The sequence below is a fragment of the Meleagris gallopavo genome, chromosome Z (assembly GCF_000146605.3).
Source record: "Meleagris gallopavo isolate NT-WF06-2002-E0010 breed Aviagen turkey brand Nicholas breeding stock chromosome Z, Turkey_5.1, whole genome shotgun sequence".
Classification (NCBI taxonomy): domain Eukaryota; kingdom Metazoa; phylum Chordata; class Aves; order Galliformes; family Phasianidae; genus Meleagris; species Meleagris gallopavo.
In genome coordinates, this window is record NC_015041.2 from 10,151,045 (window position 1) to 10,158,732 (window position 7,688).

Below are 7,688 nucleotides of genomic sequence, written 5' to 3' on the forward strand. Positions count from 1 at the left end.
GCCAGACATGTTAGAACTCCAGTATGAACTGGAGTCAAAAGCAGCCAAATGGTCTGCCACCTGTATGGGGCTGCTGAATCACGGCCCCTCTGATTAATCGCCTGAGGCAAGCAATGAGTCAGCAATGGAAGCACAGGTGAAGGCAATTCCCCTGTGCTGCCAGAAGGGGTGGAGCTTGGCTCTGCCTCTCCTAGACCCCATTTAAGAGCTGACTACTAATGGGGATGGACTTCTTTCTGGAGATTCCTTCTTTTGGAGTTATCCCGTGAGCTCAGGATAAGGGTCAGCCCTCTATTCGTTTTTTGTGTAATAACCTGCTTAGCTGAACTTTCTTGTATATTTCTTAATTGTAACTTCTGTATATTCATCGATTATATATTTGCCGTTGGTGAAGCCATGCTGGTTACCACCAATCACCTCATCTTTATTTTCCACGTGCTTTAGTAGGGCCTTCGGGATAATCTGCTCCATTATTTTGCCAGGCACAGATGTGAGACTGACTGGCCCATAGCTCCCTGGATTTTTTTTCCCCCCCTTCTTGAAAACAGGGGTTATGTTTCCCTTTTTCCAATCAGAGGCAACTTCACCAGACTACAATGACTTTTCAAATATGGTGGATAGCAGCTTGGCAACTTTATCCACCATTTTTCTCTAAACCCATCCAAGGTAAACAACGGTCATAGCTTTCCAGTTAGTGTTTTAGTCTATTGCCATGTATAGATAATTATGCAAAATAGGTGCAAACAGGGGAACAATGTAACATGAAGTCATGTTTTACTTTTTTAGTTTTTAAATACAATACCCTAAATAGTTTGGTAAACAAAGCTAAATACACAAAAAATAATGCTTAATACAAATATTTGCATTAAATGTGTGACTCCTCTAAAGGAAAGAAATCAAGATCCATGAAAAATGCATGTGAAAGCAAAGCTGACACAAGACAGAATAAAACAAACATGACAGACTTACCTTGCTGCAACTGAGGATGCGGTGTGTAACTTGGAGGATGTGAATATGGCACATATCCTGCAGGACTTTGAGGAGCATATGGACTAGGCACCGGACTGCTCTGTTGTGCCAAAAATCTGTTACCAGAGCTTGTCTGTGGCGGCACAAATCTGCTACAAATAAATAAGTATGATATTTAAGAAGTTTTTAGAAGTTACAAAAGCAAATGTAGACAAGGTCATTATTCCTTTTGAAATAATTTATCTCTGGAACTTTCAAAGAAGGCATCAAACTTAAATTTAATTTAAAAAACCTTCAAAAACAGTATTTAAAGCTATTGTAGGTTAGTTTTAGCTTAGTAGAAGCTTGAATGAAAATACTGGAGTCATAGAATGACTTAGGTTGGTAGGGACCTTAAAGATCATCTAGTTCCAACCCCCCCTGCTGTGGACAGGGTTGCCACTCAACAGATCAGGCTGCCCAGAGTCCCATCCAGCCTGGCCTTCAACACCTCCAAGGAAGGGGCATCCACATCTCTGGGCAAACTGTTCCAGTGCATCACTACTCTGAATAAAGAATTTCTTCGTAACATTTAGCCTAATTTTTCCCTCTTTTAGTTTGAAGTCATTCCCCCTTGTCCTATCTCTATCAGCTTGTGTAAACGCAGTACCCCAGATGGGGCCTCACAAGGGCCAAGTAGAGGGGGACAATCACCTCCCTGCCTACTGCCACTCCTCTATTGATGCAGTCCAGGATACTGTTGACCTTTTCTGGGCTGCAAGCACAGACTGCTGGCTTATATCCATCTTTTCATCCACCAGAACCCCCAAATCCTTCTCCTCAGGGTTGTTCTCAAGGAGTTCTTCTCCCAGTTTTTAGAAATATCTGGGATTCCCCCAACCCAAGTGCAGCATCTTGTACTAGGGCCTTGTTGAACCTCATTAGATTCTCATAGGACCAGTTCTCAAACCTGCCCAGATCCCTCTGGATGGTGTCATAGAAACATACAATCACTCAGGTTGAAAAAGACCTTAAAGATCATCAAGTCCAACCGTGACCTAACCATACTCCCCTAACTAACAACCCTCTGCTAAATCTGCTCTTCTATTGTATTGACTGTATCACTCAGTTTGGTGTCATCAGCAAACTTGCTGAGCGCACACTCAATCTCACTGTCAACATCACTGATTAAGATATTGAAGAACACTACTCTCAAGATGAATCCCTTGGGGACGCTACTTGGTTCTATGTACCAATGGAGGCCAGTGACATTGACAACCCTCTGGCTACAATTATCAAACCAATTCCTTGTCCACCGAATTGTCAGCCTACTAATCCATATTTCTCCAGCTTGGAGATAAATATGTGGGACCATGTCAAAAGCCTTGCACAAGTCCAGGCAGTAGCACTCCTATGATAGAAGGCCACCAGATTGATCAAGCACGTTCTGCCCTTGGTGAAGCCATGCTGGCTGTCTCAGATCACCTCCTCATCTCGCATGTGCCTTTGCATTTCTTTAATAGGACACATTCCATGATCTTCCCAGGCACAGTGGTGAGGGTCACCAGCCTGTAGTTCCCCGGGTCATCTTCTCTCCCTTTCTTGAATACGGGAGTGATATTTCTCTTCTTCCAGTCACCAAGGATTTTGCCTGACAGCCATAACACCCCAAAAGCCATTGATAATGGCTTCACAATTACATCAGCCAGTTCCTTCAGAACTCTGGGATGACAGCTAATGTTTAATTAACAAATAACAACAAGCTTAGAATTAACAAGGAACCATCTACTCTAAATACAATTTTCCCCAGTGAGATTACAAAGAACTTCATTTAATGCAACTATACTGCCAAGACAGAGAAACACAAAGGGCAGTTTGGCAGGAAATGATACAAAGTCCACTGAATGTAACTTATTCTTTCACTGGCTTTACCTTGGACTTATCTTAAATAGGATAACATAAAAAACAGACAAGCTTATTAGAAATAACACATGCATGTTATAACTTACATTATTTCTTGTATTTTTTTAAATAAAAGAAATATGATGGCTGCTCCCAACGTGCTATGCATATATAGAACTTGTACAAGAAAAAAATTAACAAAGCTTCATATGAAGGTTACTCCAAGAAGATTCCTTTTATTCTGTTGATCCACAATGTCAGAGATGTATTTTGGTGGGATAGCAGTTGAGGTTGAACCTTCCCACCAATACTTTGTTCCATGTTGCTGCTGTGAAACATGCGAAGAAAATGGCACCCATTCACATTCATTGACATTTGTTGAACATTTATGGAGATCAAACAGTGGATGTGAGCATAGTAAGGGGTAAGCTGGTGCATTTCAGCAGTGGCAACAGCGACGTGAAAGGCGAGTCAAGTTCCAGACAGCCATGCACAACTGCCCCACCACAAAATGAAGAGTATCTCAATCAGCTCATCCATACAAATCAGCAGATTACAATTAGGGAAGTGCGTATGGAGCTGATTATTGGCTTCAATGCATTGGAAACAATGGTGGCAATGTTGGAACATCACAAAGTTTGCTCCAGGTGGGTCCCATGAATGCTCACACAAGAACAGAAAGAACAGCATGGGCAAGTCTGTCATGGCCTATTAAAACAATACAAGGCCGAAGGTGATAATTTCCTAAATCACATCGTTGCTAATAATGAGGTGCAGCATTCCTGAAGAAAAAGTCCAAGGCTCATCCCTCAGCAGGTTAAGTGATGTGCACTGTCTTTTGGGATAGGAAAGGGGTGATCCTTCTGGACTCCCTGGAACCTGGGCAAACCATCAACTCTGACCACCACACTGAAACGCTAATCTGAAGGCTCAAATTTCCAGACTCAGCCCAGAGAAGACGACAATCTTTCTCTTGCAACACAATAATAGCAGGCCTCACACCAATTCAAAGACCCTGGACCACACTGTCAGTCTTGGATGGACTGTCCTACTACACCCACATAGTCCAAATTTGGCACCTTTTGACTTCCATCTGTCAGGGCTGATGACAGATGGACTGCATGGGCAACATTTTCCCAACAACAACATTGTCATAGTAGCTGTAAAAGTCAGTCACTTCTGCTGTGCAGATTTCTGTGAGTGCAGCACAGACTCTTGTTAATCAATAGCATAAACACATAGCTAATGGTGGTTAAAGTGTTGAAAAGCAGTGTTTTGTAGCTGAGAATTTAACAGTGTTACTGTGATCTTTGTACCTTTTGTAGCTTCCACAGAAACAAATAGGAGGCAACCTACATACATGCTTTCACAACCCTCAGGTTCTAGATAGCAACTCTTTGAAAACTGACACCTTGATTATACATACATCCTATTTGACAACATTCAAAGTTTGAAAAAGCACAAAGAAGTTGAATAGAAAGCTGCCAACCCAACTTCTGGGCTTATCCTCTGAGTCATCTTTTGTCTAACTTCTACAGCAGTGCTCCATTCTTCATCAAGCATTCTCTCCCACCATCCTGTTACAATAGCACTGTTACACGTGCCAGAACACTTCCACTCAGATATTTAAAGGAAGAATTGACTCTCACTGTAGGGAGCATTTTAAGTTCATCAGCCATTCCCTCCCCACCATGTAAACACCACATTACCTGGAAGGGCTATGTGAGATAGTGGTTTGTTGATAACTGGAAGATGCAGTACTACCACGCATAGGATTCTGAGAAATATTAAACTGTGACGACATCAGCATCCCTATTAAAAAGAAGACAACAGCATTACTTTATAGACATTTCCTTTTTAATCAAAAAAGTTTCTCATTTCAGAAATTATATACAAACAGATCAGTAACTCCATGGGTAGAAGATTGCAATATCTGCAGTTATTAGAAAACATTAAAGAATAATTCTAATGTGTTTGTTTTACACCATGGCACGGAAAATATTCCTTAAAGTAGTTAATTCAGTTATAAATTTCAACAGAACTTCCTCTTAAATTCTTTTAACTTCTGAAAATCTGCTACTAAACAGAAACATCTTGTAACAGGACATGTAGTCACACCTCAGACTAACACGTGCAGTACAGTACCAATAAATAAAACATTTGGGAACTTCACAAGTCAGAAGAATGTAGAAAACTTATCTCCCACTTTTTGAGCAAGTAGAACTAACAACCATCTCATACAGAGTAGAGCAAAATACTCACTGCTCCTATGTCTAGGTGGTTCCTTTCTACCCAGAGACAAAGTCTTCCTATTTGATATTCAGTACACTTAAAAGGAATGTTGTCATAGAAAGTACTGAAATACTTTAAACTACAAAGCAGAGCAAGTGTCCCATGCATAGACTTCCAAAGCCTGTAGATTTTCACAGTCAGGCTTTGGAAATTCAGAAGTCGTTCTATCTGACAAGTCCCAACAACCCCCCTAGTGCTTGAAACTAATTTGCATCTTTATTAAGGATATTTTAGTTTTTATCATTCCCCACTACCACCTTTTCAGTACAGTTGTAAAGAATTCCCTAACAACCATATGACATTCAAAGTTGAAACAGTGCAGGTACACAAGAATTTACACAACTTTTTGAAAAAGTTACTTTAATGACAAAAATCAAACTTCTCACAACTAAACAGAATCAGAGTTCACATGCAAACTGAAGCTTGGAAAAGCCACAGATTACCTACAGGTACAAGCACGCCAGTTTTCTAACTACTCAATAAAATGAAGGATTGATAAAGTGTTGGCTGTAAATCCACAACCCAGAGCGCCAGGGAGTCACTAATCAGTGATCTCAATTACTGCAATACTTCCACCAGAAAAGCTCGTTTCAGAAATCCTCTGTCATCCTCTCTTTCTTTTCCTCCAGCAGAGATGCAATAATACTCCAGGAATACAGTCATTTCTATTTTCTAGAAGGTGTAAAGTGCTACATTCCAACCAGATCAACGCATTCAAACAAGTTTAAAGTAGGAATGAAAGTCCCTAGTCATGATATAAAAACATGTGAAGACCTCCATACCTCACTACAGAAATCATTTAGTTGTTCCAAAAAAACAGAAAAAGACTTATCAATTCCTGCAAAATATGTTTAAATGGACACTGGATGCCTTGCCCATAGTCAGGCAACAAGGAAACCCCCCATTTGCAAGTACAAATTACAAAAACACATTTGCAAATAATCCCCAAGCATTTCCCATACAATAATGTAACGCAATAGGAAACATAACAAGATGGCAAAATAACAAAGCCTTAGACTACAGCAAGTAAGAATCTACTTAGATACAAAAACAAAAGAAACTGCTTACCTTCACAAAACCCATAAGAGCCCCCAAAATAAACAACTACCACCAGATGAAATACCCTCACCACCACTGCCAACCCTTAAATGAAGTCTGGGAGGGGTGGATCCTGGCTCCACCCCTTCTGGTCACTCAGCTGCATTGGATGCACCTGAGCTCCCCTGGGTTGGCCCTGCTTTCCCACCAGATGCTCAATCACTCATTCACTTAACAGTTCCACTAAAAGTGGTTTTCTGCTAGAGAAAATTGAGTGCCCACTGATTCACATATTGCAGATGCTCTAACCAGAACACAGGATACTCATCAACTAGTTAAAAAAAATTTGTGAAACTACTAAAAAGGAGCTGAAAATTAGTCTGAGGCAATTAACACAAAAATATCTTGATCATTTTTTTTTACATTGTCTCATCACTAAGTAACAGATTTAAAGCTCTGATGTGTATTTCTATACTTTAAATATTTAAGAACTTCTTTGAAAAGCAATTTTAATTTTGAAAGTTGATAATTTTCAGTTTTAAGAAAACATCATTCCAGTAATAACATTCCTATAATAAGTTTCCTTAATATACACTACTAATTTTGACTGTATGCATTTTTTTGCTTGGAGAAAAGTGATATGCATAATTCCACTTTAGCATTCCCACTAAATGCTGAAGAATGCACTACATATAAATGCAACTCAGGATCACAAAAAAGGTCTGTGATCCATGATTAAATCTGTATTACAGCATCATGCGTTTTTAAGCTAGGACTGCTGACCTATTGGTGTTTTTCATTTATGTAGGAATGGAATGTTGTTTCTGCATTAGAACTAACAAGATAATATTTTACTAATAGTTTTTTTCAGGGGGTCTTTTTACTTCATCAGGGGTCTCTGATAGTCTTTGCATGCTCAGCAGATAGGTGAAGTAATTTACAGTCACAGAGATTAGGTAGATGGAGTAATTTATAGGTACGAAGACTGCTCTTGTCTGTCCAGCCACCTGGAATACCTCTGAGCCTTGAGTTAAAGAGAAGTTAGACATCCCACTCCTAAACAGTGTGATAACGCCTTTACAAATCAAAAACCCTTGACAAGGTGTTATGGTTTTATGATTTTTGGTTATTGGTATTCCACATCATAACATCATGTAGCGCACTGGGTGTTAGAGTTAATGCTCCAGTTCCAGGCACCTGTCTGGAAGAGAAGAACTACATATCCTGGAAGACTTTGCATTCACAGAAGAGATACAACCCCTGGAAAGGTCACCTGATGTCCCTTTTTCCTTTGGCTCTCCTCCCTGCTGCTCGTCCCGACTGCACGCATCACTGCAGCACTAGTGTAAGGCCTTCACCTTTCAGACACTCTTTCTCTCATTATATTTGATTTATTAGCTTCAATTCTAATTATCTTGTATTATACTGTGTTATCTTGCATTCCGATACTATATTTAGTAAATTAGTTTGTTTCTCCTCAGATTGTTGCTGCTGTTTTTAATTATTTT

At 39.9% G+C, this 7,688-nt stretch overlaps 1 protein-coding gene and 1 long non-coding RNA gene across 2 annotated transcripts in view; one reads left to right on the plus strand and one right to left on the minus strand.

Annotated features, from left to right (window-relative positions):
* Positions 1 to 7,688, plus strand: part of NIPBL (NIPBL cohesin loading factor) — a 185,663-nt gene that overhangs the window by 66,205 nt on the left and 111,770 nt on the right. The gene's annotated exons all lie outside the window — the stretch shown is intronic.
* LOC109363888 lies at positions 974 to 6,255 on the minus strand. Its single transcript, XR_002109758.1, has 3 exons — positions 6,211 to 6,255; positions 4,560 to 4,662; positions 974 to 1,121 (listed from the first exon to the last, which is right to left on the minus strand). It is a non-coding gene; the product is annotated as an uncharacterized LOC109363888 (long non-coding RNA).